The sequence below is a fragment of the Callithrix jacchus genome, chromosome 3, assembly GCF_049354715.1.
Source record: "Callithrix jacchus isolate 240 chromosome 3, calJac240_pri, whole genome shotgun sequence".
NCBI lineage: Eukaryota > Metazoa > Chordata > Mammalia > Primates > Cebidae > Callithrix > Callithrix jacchus.
In genome coordinates, this window is record NC_133504.1 from 96,003,009 (window position 1) to 96,019,970 (window position 16,962).

General features: G+C 36.3%; 1 pseudogene; it reads left to right on the top strand.

The window, feature by feature from the left end:
* Window positions 1–15,095: 15,095 nt before the first annotated feature.
* On the top strand, window positions 15,096–16,383 carry LOC100385664 (large ribosomal subunit protein uL3 pseudogene; annotated as a pseudogene).
* The last annotated feature ends 579 nt before the right edge of the window (window positions 16,384–16,962 follow it).

Below are 16,962 nucleotides of genomic sequence, written 5' to 3' on the forward strand. Positions count from 1 at the left end.
CCATCTGACAAAGGGCTAATATCCAGAATCTACAAAGAACTAAAACAGATTTACAAGAAAAAAACAAACAAACCCATCCAAAATTTGGTGTAGACTATGAACAGACAGTTTTCAAAAGAAGACATATATGAGGCCAACGAACATATGCAAAAATTTTCATAATCACTGGACATTAGAGAAATGCAAATCAAAATGACATTGAGATACCATCTCATGCCAGTTAGAATGGCTATCATTAAAAAATCTGGAGACAACAGATGCTGGAGAGGATGTGGAGAAATAGGAACACTTTTACACTGTTGGTGGGAGTGTAAATTAGTTCAACAATTGTGGAAGACAGTCTGGTCATTCCTCAGGAACCTAGAAATAAAAATTCCATTTGACCCAGCAATCCCATTACTGAGTATATATCCAAAGGATTATAAATCATTTTATTATAAAGACACATGCACATGTATGTTCATGTTGGCACTGTTTACAATAGCAAAGACTTGGAACCAAACCAAATGCCTATCGATAATAGACTGGACAAGGAAAATGTGGCACATATACACCATGGAATACTATGCAGCCATAAAAAACAGTGAGTTTTTGTCCTTCGTAGGGACATGGATGAATCTAGAAACCATCATTCTCAGCAAACTGACACAAGAACAGAAAATCAAACACCACATGTTCTCACTCATAGGCAAGTGTTGAACAAATGAGAACACATGGACACAGGGAGGGGAGCATCACACACTGGGGTCTGTTGGGGGGGACTATGGGAGGGACAGCTGGGTGTAGGCAGTTGTGGAGGGATAACATGGGGACAAATGTTAGATATAGGTGATGGGGATGGACGTAGCAAACCACATTGCCAGGTATGTACCTATGCAACAATCTTGCATTTTCTCCATATGTACCCCAGAACCTAAAGTGCAATAAAATATATATATATGTGTAATAAAAAACAAATAAACAAAATGTAAGGTATACAAATTAAAAAGGAGTAACTATAGTTATTCTCATTTTCAGCCATTATACATCATACCTTTCTTAAAAATTTTTACTGGAATAACATGAAAACTTGGTGAAGTTGCTTGATACAAGATCAAAACAAAAAATTGCGAGTTTCCAATAGTGACAGAGTTGCTTGTATTGGACTATCACTTCTGCTTATAACAATTACAATAATCATAAATTCTGGAAAAATATATATTTCTAAAAACCAAAAGAGATAAAAAAACAAGAAAATTTGGAGCAATGTCAAGTTGGAAGAAAGGAACCTGCTCTGGGGAAAATTAGCATTTATATGACTTTTCGCCCTAGAAAACTCCCCAGTGCAGCATCTAGAACTAAGTCAGAATGCTAATTATTACTGCTCTCCTACAATCTCTTCTTGAAAGTCCTGTCTTACTATGGATTTCAGGTTACTTTTCTTTCTTCCTTTAAGAAAACTATGATAATATAGTTTATGTAACATTTTCTTGATGTTAGGGTAAAGGCAACACTACTTGTTACAGCTTTCTGTACAATGTATTAATATTAAATAGATGAAAGCAGAACTCTCCCCAATTCCACATCACTCCTTAGCAAAGTCATGTCCAGGTGACAGCAGAGTGATTCTCAGCCCAGCTCCCAGTTAGGACTAGATTTCATGTGTTGGTGGGTAGAGTGCTCACAAATACTTTTAAAGTTGTTTTTAGGTAAGGTTAATTAATATTCGTTACTATAAAGGATTCTGTTCTATATCAGTTTTTTCCCATTCTATATCTAATGAACATTTGAGTTATTTCCATGAGCAAGTAGAAAATAAGGCACTCAAAAACATGTTTCAAGAGGTCTTTTAATACACATGTGCACAGAGTTCTATTAGCTGCAAACTCAGAGGTGAAATTGCTGGTCTTCTGGAATATCCACATTAAACATTAGCAGATAATGCTACATCGTTTTCCAAATTCCTTATCAAAACTTTTTCATCTGTGTAATTTACTCCACATCCAATCCATTACAAACTTTATGGGACTTTATAATTTCAAACCATTCTGGTAAATACAGAAGAATCACATAATTACAATTGGAATTTCCCTTATTACTAATGTGTTAGAGATCCTGTTCCTATGTGCATTGTCCACTTGGCTATTCTAATTTTTTAAATGCCCGTTAACATCTTTCACCTATTTTTCTATCGGTTTCTGTATATTTTTCTTACTAGTCTTATTTGTAACAAATATCTTCTCCTACTCTTTGACCCTGTCACTCTCATAATAGTATCAAGTGATTAATAGATTATTGTGCTATTTAAAATGTTTCTTTACACTCAAAATCCTAAAGAAATTCTCCAATAATCTTAGAAAAGTTACTGTTATGCTCACTTTCATAACTATACGTTTTATGGAATTGATTTTTGTGTCCATTGTGAGGTAAGCATCCAAGGTTTTTTCCTCCATTTGTGTATCCAACTTATCCAACTGTTTATTAAAATACATAATTTTTTTCATGTCTCTTTGGTGTCTTCTTTGTCACAAATTGCATATCTGCATATGTAAAGGTTATTGATGGGGTTTTTTATCTGTTCGATTTGATTATTTGACTCTTGTTGAATTAACATCTTACCAAATTACTGTAGCTTTTTAAGTTTTGTTATCCAAGAACATTAATTCTTCTGCTTTTTTTTCTCTTTCTTGAATGTCTTGGCTATTTTTGCACGTATGTATTTCTATATACATTTTTTTTATTATTTATTTAGATATTTAATTTGATTTTTGAGACTGAGTCTCACTCCGTTGCCCAGGCTGGAGTGTAGTGGGATGATCTGGACTCACTGCAACCTCTGCCTCCCAGATTCAGGTGATTCTCCTACCTCTGCCTCCTGAATAGCTAGGATTACAGGCACTTGCCACCATGTCCAGCTAATATTTTGTATTTTTAGTTTGACGGTGTTTCACCATATTGACCAGGCTGGTCTCAAACTCCTGGGCTTAAGTGATACACTTGCCTTGGTCTCCCAAAGTGCTGGGAATACAGGTATGAGCCACTGCAGCCAACCACATTTCTATGTAAGTTTTAGACTCAACTTGCAAATTACATTTAAAATATTTTCTGGGTTTTTATTAACTGATATCATGAGTTATTTCCACTAATTTGGGGGACGTTTTTGTGGTTTCTACATGTGATTTTTTTTGTATTTATCCTGCTTTTTGTCTATTGTGCTTATTATTAGCAGTGAGTTTTGTACCTCGAGATGATTACTTATTGCTCACTAACATCTTTTTCTTTCTGACTGAAGTATTCCCTTTTTCATTTCTTGTAGGACAGGTCTGGTATTGATAAAATCCCTCAGCTTTTGTGTGTCTCGGAAAGTCTTTGTTTCTCCTGAATGTTTGAAGGATATTTTGCCAGATACACTATTCTAGGGCACAAGTTACTTTTCTTCAGCACTTTAAATACATTATGCCACTCTCTCTTGGCTTGTATGGTTTCCACTGTAAAGTCTCCTCCATGTATTGGAGCTCTAATTGTATGTTATTTATTTCCTTTATCTTGCTGCTTTTAGTTTCCTTTCTTTACCTTTGACCTTTGGAAGTTTGATTATTAAATGGCTTGAAGTAATTTTCTTTGGGTTAAATCTACATAGTGTTCTAAAACCTTCTTGTATTTGGATATTGATATATTTCTCTAGGTTTAGAAAATTCTCTGTTATTATTCCTTTGAATGAAATTTCTCCCCTTATCTCTTTCTCTACCTCCTCTTTAAGTACAATAACTTTTAGATTTGCTCCTTTGAGGCTATTTTCTAAATCCTGTATGCATGACTCATTGTTTTTTTTCTCTTTTCTTGTCTCCTCAACTGCATATTTTCAAATAGCCTGTCTTCAAACTCACTAATTCTTTTATTTTTGCTTAATCAATCCTGCTATTAAAAGACTCTGATGCATTCTTTAGTGTGCCAGTTGCATTTTTCAGCTCCAGAATTTCTAAATGATTCTTTTTAATTATTTCAATCTCTTTGCAAAATTTATCCAGTAGAATTCAGATTTCCTTCTCTGTGTTATCTTGAATTTCTTTGAATTTCCTCAACATAGCAATTTTGAATTCTCTGTCTAAAAGGTCACAAATCTCTGTTTCTCCAGATCTGGTCCCTGGTGCCTTATTTAAGTCATTTGATGAGGTCGTGGGCTTTTTGGGTTTTTTTTGTTGTTGTTGTTGTTTACTTTTTTTAATTTTTATTTTTGGAATGGTGTTGATCCTGCTGTTCTTCACAGTTCTTCAGTGACTGGCCATTGAGGAATTAGGTATTTACTGTTGTCATCATTATCCAGGCTTATTTGTAGCCATCCTTCTTGGGAAGGCTTTCCAAATATTTGAAAGGACTTGGATTTTGTGATCTAAGATATATCTGCTTTAGGGGACAGCCCAATCCCAGTAACACTGTTGTACTTGAAGACTTGTGAAAATACTACCATCTTGGTCTTGGACTAGATCCAGGAGAATTCTCTGGATTACAAGGCAGAGATTATTGGTCTCTTCTCTTGTTTTCTTCCAAACAAATGGAGTCATGTGTTTGTGTGTGTGTGTGTGTGTGTGTGTGTGAGAGAGAGAGAGAGAGAGAGTGTATGTGTGTGTCTGTGTTTTGAGCCACCTAAAGTTGGAGGTGACGTGACACAAGCATCCCTGGGACCACTAGCACTATGACTGTGCTGGGTCAGACCTGATGCCAGCACAGCAGAGTCTTGCCAAAGAGCTGTGGTTACCACTCCCTGGCTACTGTCTTTTTCACTCAAAGCCCTAAAGGTTTACATTCAGCAAGTGGCAAAGCAAGCCAGGTCTGTGTCCTTCCCTTTAAGGCTGATAGATCCCTCAAGCCCCTGGTTGGTCAAGAGGTGAAGTTTGGGAGTCAGGGACTAGAGTCAAAAACCTTACCCATTCAGGGCTTGGGGGAACTCATAGCAATTGAAGGAAATAATTATTCATTATGACCTAGTGGGATTTATCCCTGGGATGCAAGGATGGTTTAACATACACAAATCAATCAATGTGATACATCATATTAACAGAATGAAGATTTTTAAAAAAGGATTATTTTAACCGATACTGAAAAAGCATTTGATAAAATTTGATATCTCTTCCTTTAAAAAAAAAAAAAACCCTCAAGAAACTGGGTATAGAAGGAACATACGGCAATGTAACAAAAGCCATATATGACATACCCACAGCTAGTATCACACTGAATGGGAAAAAACTGAAAGCCATTCCTCTAAGATCTGAACCTGACAAGGATGCCCACTATATTGAATGTTATCAATATAGTACCGGAAGTCCTAGCTAGAGCAATCAGACGAGAGAATGATATAAAGGGCATCCAACTTGGAAACAAAGAAGTCAAAGTTTCCTTGTTTGCAGATGATACAATATTATATTTGGAAAAAACTAAAGACTCCACCAAAAAAACTATTTGAACTGATAAATTGAATAAAATTGCAGGATACAAAATTAAGATACAAAAACCAGTAGCATTTCTATGCCAACAGTTTATAATGTAAAAAAGGAATTTAAAATGTAATCCCATTTACAATACCCACACATAAAATTAAATATCTAGGAATTAACCAAAGAAGTGAAAGATCTCTATAATGAAAACGATAAAACATTGATGAAAGAAATTAAAGAGACAATGGAAAAATAGTCCATGTTTATGAATTGGAAGAGCCAATATTGTTAAAATGTGCATATTACCTATCAAAATATCAATGACAGTCTTCACAGAAATAGAAAACAACAATTCTAAAATTTATATGGAACCACGAAAGACCTAGAATAGTAAAGTTATCCTAAGCAAAAAGAACAGAACTGGAGAAATAACATTACTTGACTTCAAATTATACTACAGAGCTATAGTAACCAAAACAGCATGATACTAGCATAAAACCAGACACATAGACCAATGGAATGGAATAGAGAACTCAGAAACAAATTTGCACACCTAAAGTGAACTCATTTTCAACAAAGGTGCCAAGAACATGCACTGGGGAAAGACAGTCTCTTCAATAAACAGTGCTGGGAAAACTGGATATTCATATGTAGAATAATGAACTAGACCCATACATGCCACAATATAGAAAATCACATGAAAATGGATTAAAGGCTTAAATCTATGACCTCACACTATGAACTACTACAAGAAAACACAGGACAAAAGCTCCAGGACGTTGGTCTGGGCAAAGAATTTTTGAGCAATGCCCCACAAGCTCAGGCAACCAAAGCAAAAATGAACAAATGGGATCACATCAAGTTAAAAACAACTTCTGCACAGCAAAGAAAACAGTCAACAAAGTAAAGAGACAACACACAGAATGAAAGAAAGTATTTGCAAACTAACCATGTGACAAGGGATTAATAACCAGAATATATAAGAAGCTCAGACAACACTATGGAAAAATATCTCATAATCCAAACAAAAATTGGTCAAAAGATTTGAATGACATTTCTTAAAAGACATACAAATGGAAAACTGGCATAAGAAAAGGTGCTCAAATCATTCATCATCAGAGAAACACAAATCAAAACTACAATGAGATAGCATCTCATCCCATTTTGGATAAATGGCTTATATCCAAAAGATAGGCAATCACAAATGCTGGTGAGAATGTGGAGGAAAGGGGACCCTTGTACACTGTTGGGGGGAATGTAAATTAGTACAACCACTATGGAGAAGAGATCAGAAGTTTCTCAAAAAGCTAAATATCGAGCTACCATTTGATCCAGCAATTCCGCTGCTGGGTCAAAAGAAACAGTACATCCAAGAGATACCTTCACTCCTAAGTTTTTTTGCAGCACTGCTTGCAATAGCCAATATTTGGAAGCAACCTAAGTGTCCATCAACAGATGAATGTATAAAGAAAATGTGATCACACACACACACACACACACACACACACGTACTATTCAGCCATTAACAAAGAATGAGATCCAATTATTTGCAACAACATGAATGGAACTGGAGACCATTATGTTAAGTGAAATAAGCCAGGCACAGAGAAACAAACATTGCATGTTTTTACTTATTTTGGGGATCTAAAAATCAAAACAATTGAACTCATGAACTTAAGAGAGTAGAAGGATGGTTACCAGAGGCTAGGAAGTATAATGGGGGACTTGGGGAAGGTGGGGATGGTTAATGGCACACAGACAAAAAGTAGTTAGAATGAATAAGATCTACTATTTGATAGCACAAAAGGGTAACTATACCCAATTACAACTTAATTGTAAACTCTAAAATAACTTAAAAAAGGGTAATTGGAATGTTTGTAACTCAAAGAATAAATACTTAAGAGGATGTATACCCCATTCCTGATGATGTACTCATTTCACATTGCATGCCTGTATCAATATATCTCATGTACCTCATAAATACATAGACCTGCTATGTACCACAAATATTTTTTTAAAAAACCTTAGAAATCAACTGGGTGCAGTGACTTATGCCTATAATCCCAGCCCAGCACTTTGGGAAGCTGAGATGGGCGGATCACTTGAGGCCAGGAATTTGAAACCAGCCTGGCCACCATGGCGAGACCCCTGTCTCTACTACCAAAAAAAAAAAAAATTAGCCTGGCATGGTGGGGAGAGCCTGTAATCCCAGCTACTCAGGAAACTGAAGCAGGAAAATCTCTTGAACCTGGGAGGCAGAGGTTGCAGTGAGCTGAGATCACACTACTGCATTCCATCCTGTTGTCTGAGAGAAAACAAGGTACAATTTCTATTATTTTAAATTTGTTAAGGTGTGCTTTATGGTCTACAATATGGTCTATAATGCACTCCATCCTGGGCCACAGAGCTGTCTAAAAAAAAGGAAAAGAAACCTTAGAAATCTTCCTGGTGTTTGATAGTACTACCGCTGAGCTGTTGAGGCTTATTAATTTTACTGATCTTTTCAAATAATAAGTTTTTGGATTTGTTTATTTTCTCTATTAATTTCTGTTTTGAATTTTATTGATTTCTGCTCTAATTTAGATTACTGATTATTGATTTTTTTTTTTTTTTTTGATCTAGAGTGTCCTTTTTTGCCCAGACTGGAGTGTAGTGCAGCTCATGGCTCACTGCAGCCTCACATTCCTGGGCTCAAGCTATCCTCCTGTTTTGTCTCCCGAGTAGTTAGGAATACAGGTGTGTACCACCACATCAAGCTAACTTTTTTCATTTCTTTCTTTTCTTTTTTTTAATAGAGGCTGGTCTTGCTATGTTGCCCAGGCTGGCCTTCCTTGTTTTTAATACATAAATTAAATGCCATAATATTTTCCTCTGTACACTGTTTTTGTAGCATCACACAAATTTTAATATGTTATGTTTCCATTTTTATTTGTTAGCAATATTTTTCATTTCTCTTAAGACTTTAACCCATGTGTTATTTAGAAGTGTGCTGTTTGCTCTTCACATATTTTGAGTTTTTCTAGTTATCTTTCCTTTATAGATTTCAGTGTAATTTCAGTGTGGTCTGAGAGAAAACATGGTTTTGATTTCTATTATTTTAAATGTGTTAAGATGTGTTTTATGGTCTACAGTGTGATTTATCTTCTTAAATGTTCCATGTGAGCTTGACAAAAATGTATATTCTACAGTTAATAAAGTAGTTTATAGATGTCAAGTCAGTTGAGTGATGACGTAGTTGAATTCAACTATGTCCTTACTGACTTTCTGGAGAAACCTGTTGGATCTCCATTTCTTATAGAGGGAGTGTTAAAGTTCCCAACTATAATAGTAAATGTGTCTATTTCTCTTCATAGTTCTATTAGTTTTGCCCCATGTATTTTGGTGTTTGGTGGTTGGGTACACATATGATGAGGATTGTTATGTCTTCTTAGAGAATCGATTCCTTTATTGTTAGGTAATGCCCCCTTTTATTCCTGGTAACTTTCTTTGCTGTAAAATCTTTTTTGTCTGAAATTAATATAGCTACTGCCACTTTATTTTGATTAGTATTAGCATAGTGTGTTTTTCTCTATTTACATATATATATATGTGAACTTATATTTATATTGGATTTCTTATAGAAAACTTATAGTTGCATCTTATCTTTTAATCCACTCTGACAATCTATGTCTTTTCCTTAGTGTAGTTATACCATTGATATTTAAAGTGATTATTGACATAGTTGGATTAATATCAACCACATTTCTTACTGTTTTCTAGTTATTGCCCTTTTTCTTTGTTCTTATTTTTGTCTCTTTTGTGGTTTATTTAATTGTGCATTTTTATGACTTTGCTTTCTCTTTGTTCTTAGCTTATAGGCTATACCTGCTTTTTTACATTTTTGTATGATTGCCATAGAGTTTGCAACATACATTTATAATTAATGCAAGCCCGTGTCCAAATAATACTATATCTCTTCACAGATAGTCTGAGTGCCATATAATAATGTAGTCTTAATCCCTCTCTCCCATCACTTGTAGCATTGCTGTCATTCATTTTACTTATATATTAGCATATATTCATACATAAGATACATATATACACATATATAATTGAATACATTGTTGCTATTATTATGTGGAAAATGCTATCCATTACATCGATTAAGAATACAAAAAAGTTTCATTTTGCCTTCACTTCTTCCTTCTTTGATGATATTTCTTTCTTTATGTAAATCTGAATTTCTGCCCTCTATTATTTTAGTTCTGTCTAAAGAGCTTCTTTGACATGTCTTGCAAGGCAGGTCCACTAGCAACAGATTTCCTTAATTTTTGTTTTTCTGAGAAATTCTTTATTTCTGCTCACCTTGAAAGATAATTTCACAGGGTACAGAATTCTGGCTTGATTTTTTTTCTATCAAAGCTTTAAATATTTTGCTACAATCTCTTCTCACTTGCATGATTTCTAAGAAGTCACAGGTAATTTTTAACTTTGTTCTACCAGCAAGGTTTTTTTTTCCTCTGGGATTTTTTTGAGAAAATAATGCCTATGTGTAGGGTTTGGGTTTTGGTGTTTTTTGTTTTATGTTTTGCTTACTTATGCTGATCAGCATTTTCTGAGCTTCCTGGATCTGCGGTTTGATGCCTAACATTAGTTTGGGGGAAATTCTCAGTCATCCTTGTTTTAAATATTTCTTCTCTTTCTCCTTCTGGTATTTCCATTTCATGCATGTTACATCTCTGTAGTTGTCCCACAATCTTGGATTTTTTTGTTCTGTTGTTTTAGTTGTTGATGTTGTTGTATTGGTTTTTATTCTTGCTTTTCAATTTTGGAGGTTTCTATTGAGATAGCCTCAAGATCTCAGAAATTTTCCCTAGCTGTGCCTGATCTTCTAATATACCTATTGAATGCAGTTTTCACTTCTTGTTTCCTTCTTTTTCTTTCTCTCTTTCCTTCCTTCCCTCTTTCTTTTTCTTTCTTTTCTTTTCTTTTTTCTCTGGTTTCTTTGGTGGGAGATAAGGTCTCACACTGACACCCAGGTTGTAGTGCAGTGGTGTAAGCACAGCTGACTGCAGCCTCAACTTCCCAGGCTCAGTTGATCCTCCCACCTCAGACTCTTGAGTAGCTGAAACTGCAGGTGTGTGCCACAATGTCTAGCTAGTTTTTATATTTTTTTATAGAAATGAGATCTCACTATATTGTACATGCTAGTCTTGAACTCCTGTACTCAAGCAATCCTCCTGCCTTGGCCTCCCAAAGTGCTGAGATTACAGGTATGAACCACTATGCCCAGCCACATTTTTCATTTTTATTACACTTTTTTAGCCTCTACAATATTTTTGGTTATTTCTTAACATTTTTCATCTCTCTACTTACATTACCCTCTACCCTTGTATGCTGTCTACTTCACCATAGTAATCATTATTGCTTTAAATTCCCTGTTTGGTATTGCCAACATTCCGATTATGTCTGGTTCTAATGCTTGCTCTGTCTCTTCAAAAAGTTATTTGCATTTTAGTATGCCTTTTAATTTTTTTCCATGTTAGCCAAACATGATGTATTGCTTAAAAGGAACTACTGTAAATCGGCTTTAGTAATATGGAGGTAAGATATAGGGGAAGTAGACATGTCCTATAGTACAACAATTAGATATGTCTTTTAGTGAGCTAATATCTCTGGTCTTAAACTTCATAAGCATTTCTCAGGGTTTTTTTCCTCCTCCCTTGGGTGAGACAGGATGGAGAAAATTGGCTAGAATTGGGTATTTCCCTTCTCTCCCATGGAAAGGCAGAATGAACTGGGGTTTGGTATTTCCCTTCCCTTAGATAACTCTGATAAAACACTAGCAGATTAGGCCCTGGTTAATCAGTTTCTCTTGAGGGCATACTTTGTTAAGAAAAACACACTCTTGAAAACCTGGTTGAGCTCCTGGAGGTAAACCTCACAAAAATGTGGAGGCCTCCTTGTGACTGGGTTTGACTGGAGTTTTTAACTCTCATACTTGAGCAATTAGTCAGTTACAGTTCAGGTGTTTCTACCCTAGCACTGGTTCCCATCGTTTTCTGCTGTGATATTTTGTTATTTTTCTGTATCTGTCTGCTGTCTCCCAAATTTGGGGGCATCAGTTTTCCCTTTGACCTCAATAGTCTTAAAAATCCAAGAAGAGCTGTTGATTTTTTCAGTTTGTTCAGCTTTTTACTTGCTGTCAGGACAGAGTAAAGATTCCTAAGCTGCTTCTACATTCCTGATTAAAAATCGGATGTCTTCTTGCTGTCTTTTAAAAAAAATAATAAGAAATGATATTTACAAAGTCTGTTTAAAATGATTTGAAGCTGGGCATCAGTTGTATAAATTCCATTCTATTTCTGGTTAGCAACCATTCCTAAATTGTACCCCTCCAGTCATCCTATTGAAAACCAGAGATTTTACTGGGGATATTCACCTTGGAGAATGCCATAATTTACACTTTTTTCCCTAGTTCTATTACACTTATCTTCTTGGAATGTGGAGAGATGCTTATGATTTGGCAAATGCTTTGAGCAAAAAAGCTATACCAGATATTGGGCTCATTTCAGTTTCTCTCTTCTCTCTCAGATCTTAGCCTATTAGCTTCTTCCTTCTTTATTAGCTGTTCAATTTCTTCCAGTTTTTCGAGTTGTTTTGTCTCTGAAGAATTTTTTATTGTATAACAACTTACACAATTGTAGAAGAAGCTGAGGAGCATAGGTTCTAAGGGAAGAAATTTAAAAATCAGAGAAAAGGCACTAACTAACTAGCTCTCCTGAAGCCAGGCACTTTTAGTTGCTGGAGGGGCAATGCACAGGAGTGCTGGGAGAGAAGACCGAGGAAGGCTGTTGTTTCTGGATCTGGTGGAGAGCTGAGGATTATGACTTGTTATCAGGCCAGCTATCATGAAGAGCTAGACATCATGGAGAAAAGAAAGGACAAGCTAAAAATTGCAAACATCTCTGTGCCCATCTCTCACCATATTCAGTTATGATAACCTTCAAAGCTAAACAGCTTTTGCTTCACTTCTATCTTCCAAATCTCATATTTGTTTCTCTTTTGGTCAATTCTAACTGGAACCATTCAGGGAGGGGAATTTTGGTAAACAGGTCTAGCCTAGCCACACTGACACAGTACAATATCATCATGGACAATGACAAGCAATTTACCCAAGTGGAAACCAAATGGCCAGTAAACATAATAAAGGATGTTAAGCTTTACATTCCCTCAGAAAAATTCATGTTGACAAATAAATGAGATACTGTTTCACAAGCATGTGATGGGGTGAAACAAAAGTGGTAATATATTAATAATAGGGCACATATATTCCACACAGAGCATAAATTGGTACATTCAGGTTAAAAGGCAATTTGAAATATTCAATATAATTTAAGGGCCAGGCATGGCAGCTCACACCTGTGATCCCAGCACTTTGGAAGGCTGAGGTGGGTGGAACATGAGGTCAGGAATTCGAGACCAGCCTGGTCAACAGTGAAACACCATCTCCACTAAAAGTATAAAAATTAGCTGGGTGTGCTACTTGGGAGGCTGACGCAGGAGAATCACTTGAACCTGGGAGGTGGAGGTTGCAGTGAGCTGAAATTGTGTCACTGCACTTCAGCCTGGGCAACACAGCTGACTCTGTCTCAAAAAAATAAAATTAAATTAAAGATGTGCCTAGCTTTCAACCCAGTGATTCTACTACTAGATATACACTATTCACATTTGTATGCAAAGATAAATGTGCTAAAATATTTATAGTAGCTTTGGTTTTAATAGCTGAAAGAAAATCTGCAAAAGAAAATTAAATCTTAGTGGGACTCTAGATAAACACCTATTTATTTGTAAGAGAAAAACCTATGCAATACTTAAAATTAGAACTGGACCTAAATGCAAAAATATGAATAAATATTTAAAATAATGTTGAAAAAGCAAGTTGCTAAAGAATGTATAGTGTATAATAGCATTTCTATAATTTTTAAAACATTCAAAATAAAAATTCAAAATAAAACTACATATATTTATAGAATTCATACATATGTATGAATATGTAAAATAATCTTCATATGAATATTTCTTTAGGTAAACTCTCACAAAATCTGAGGTATTAATACTTAACTGTAATTCATTGAAGTTACTACTAAAGAAAGCTAAAATAATATGTCCTGGGAAATTAGCACATTCAAAGTAGTCTTATTATTTTATGCCATATGCAAATGAGCATCAGCCTGCACCCTTTGAACACTAGAACCAAATTCTGAGACAGTTAATTCTTCCTACATGGTTACCAAAATATTTCAAATATCTAGTTCAAAGAAAATCCAATAAAATATGTAAAACACTGTATTAGTCTGTTCTCACGTTGCTAATGAAGACACAATTGAGACTGGGTAATTTATAAAGGAAAAATACTTAACTGATACACAGTTCAGCATGGCTTGGGAGGACTCAGGAAACTCACTTGTGGCAGAAGGGGAAGCAAAACATGTCCTTCACGTGGCATCATGAAGGAGAAGTGCAGCACAAAGCAGGGAAAAGCCCCTTATAAAACCATCAGATCTCATGAGAACGAACTCACCATCATGAGATCAACATGGGGGAATCTCCCCCATGATTCAATTACTTTCCACAGGGGCCCTCCTGTGACACATGAGGATTATTAAAACTATAATTCAAGATGAGATTTGGGTGGGGACATAGCCAAACAATATCAAACAAACACCTCTTCTCCCTAAAACTATTAGGCAACATTGACATAAATTAAATATTTAAATAAATGAAAAAATATAGTATGTTCATAGTTTGAAAGATGTCACTTTTCTCTAAGTTAACCTAAAAATTGAATGCAATTACAGTCAAAATTCTAATTTTCTTTTTTCTTAAAATTTTTAAAAGTAATATATCATTGTATATATAAATAAATGTATATTGTATACATGTCATATTTTATACATGTGATATTTTGATACACATATACAATGTGTAATGTAATAATACAATCTGTATTGCAAGTCAGGATAACTGGAATATTTATCACTTTAAACATTTGTATTTGTGTTGGCAACATTACAATTCTTCTAGTTATTTTTAAATATACAACAAATTAATGTTAATTATAATATCTCTACTGTACTATCAAATATTAGAACTTCTTTATTCCTTCTATCTAGCTGTATTTCTGTACCCAGATTTTTTTTGTAGAGATATACATTGAAATGCAAATAACCAGGGCAATCTTGAAGAGGAGAAAACTGAGAGAACCTGCTCTACTAGATATCAAAATAAATACAGAGCTACAGTAATAAGGAAAGAATGATATTGGTACAAGGATAGATGAACAGAATAACAGATCAGAATAGCGTATTCAGAAACAGACCTGAGTGTATATGAACACTTGATTTGTATCTAATGTGGCACTGCAGAACAGTGGCAAAAGGACATTATTTTTCACTAAACACTATTACATTTTTATATGGAAAAAAATAAACCTTAACTACCACATCACACAATAAATAAATAAAAATCATTTCCAGGTGGTTGTAGAACTAAATGTAAAATATAAACATAGAGATAACATAGAGATATCTTTATAAATTTGGGAGAAAAAAGATTTATTAGAACATAAGAAGTGCTGATCATAAGAGAAAAAGATTGACAAGCTGAAGTACCTTAAAATTAAGAAATGTTCGCTCTGTGGCTGGATTTGACGGTATCATGTCTCACAGGAAGTTCTCCGCTCCCAGACATGGGTCCCTCGGCTTCCTGCCTCGGAAGCGCAGCAGCAGGCATCGTGGGAAGGTGAAGAGCTTCCCCAAGGATGACCCTTCCAAGCCGGTCCACCTCACAGCCTTCCTGGGATACAAGGCTGGCATGACCCATATCGTGCGGGAGGTCGATAGGCCAGGATCCAAGGTGAACAAGAAGGAGGTGGTGGAGGCTGTGACCATTGTGGAGATGCCACCCATGGTGGTTGTGGGCATTGTGGGCTACATGGAAACCCCTCGAGGCCTCCGGACCTTCAAAACTGTCTTTGCCGAACACATCAGCGATGAGTGCAAAAGGCGTTTCTATAAGAACTGGCATAAATCTAAGAAGAAGGCTTTCACCAAGTACTGCAAGAAATGGCAGGATAAGGATGGCAAGAAGCAGCTGGAGAAGACTTCAGCAGCATGAAGAAATACTGCCAAGTCATCCGCGTCATTGCCCACACCCAGATGCGCCTGCTTCCTCTGCGCCAGAAAAAGACCCACCTGATGGAGATCCAGGTGAATGGAGGCACCCTGTCCGAGAAGCTGGACTGGGCCCGAGAGAGGCTGGAGCAGCAGGTACCTGTGAACCAAGTGTTTGGGCAGGACGAGATGATTGACGTGATCGGGGTGACCAAGGGCAAAGGCTACAAAGGGGTCACCAGTCGTTGGCACACCAAGAAGCTGCCCTGCAAGACCCACCGAGGCCTGCGCAAGGTGGCCTGTATTGGGGCATGGCATCCTGCCCGTGTGGCCTTCTCTGTGGCACGTGCTGGGCAGAAAGGCTACCATCACCGCACTGAGATCAACAAGATCTATAAGATCGGCCAGGGCTACCTTATCAAGGACGGCAAGCTGATCAAGAACAATGCCTCCACCGACTATGACCTGTCTGACAAGAGCATCAACCCTCTGGGTGGCTTTGTCCACTATGGTGAAGTGACCAATGACTTTGTCATGCTGAAAGGCTGTGTGGTGGGAACCAAGAGGCGAGTGCTCACCCTCTGCAAGTCCTTGCTGGTGCAGACCAAGCGGCGGGCTCTGGAGAAGATTGACCTTAAGTTCATTGACACCACCTCCAAGTTTGGCCATGGGCGCTTCCAGACCATGGAGGAGAAGAAAGCGTTCATGGGACCACTCAAGAAAGACCGAATTGCAAAGGAAGAAGGAGCTTAATGCCAGGAACACATTTTGCAGCTGGTGGGGTCTCAATAAAAGTTATTTTCCACTGAAAAAAAAAATTAAGAAATGTTCTATATTGAGAGATATCATTAAGACAGCAAAAGCCAAACTACAGAGTGGAGAAGGTAAAAATAACAAAAGACTGGTATCCAAACATATAGAAGTTCTAAATTTGATAAAAACAAAGACAATCCAATAGAAATATGGCATTAGACTTAAAAAGTTACTCACAAGAATGGATGTCAAAATGGGCACTGGACATATGAGAAGGTGCTGAATATCCTAACAGATCAGGGAAACAGAGGTGAAAGCATAAGTTTGGTAAGTGCACAACAGTATGCCACCAGAATGACAAAAACAAAAGAGTAAACCAAGTACTGGTAACAATACAGAGCAACAAGAGCTTTCTATTGCTGAGGAATGGAGTGTAAACTGTTACAGACACTTTGGAAAGTTGATTAGCAATATGAATTCAAGCTAACCGTCATACTTTATAATTCAGCAATTTCACTCCTATGTTTGTACCCCAAAGAAATGTATGCACATGCATAGCAAATGACAAGCTTAGTAATATTCAATGCAGTATTATTACTGGTAATAGTCCAAAACTGAAAACAACTAAAATCTTCATCAGCAAT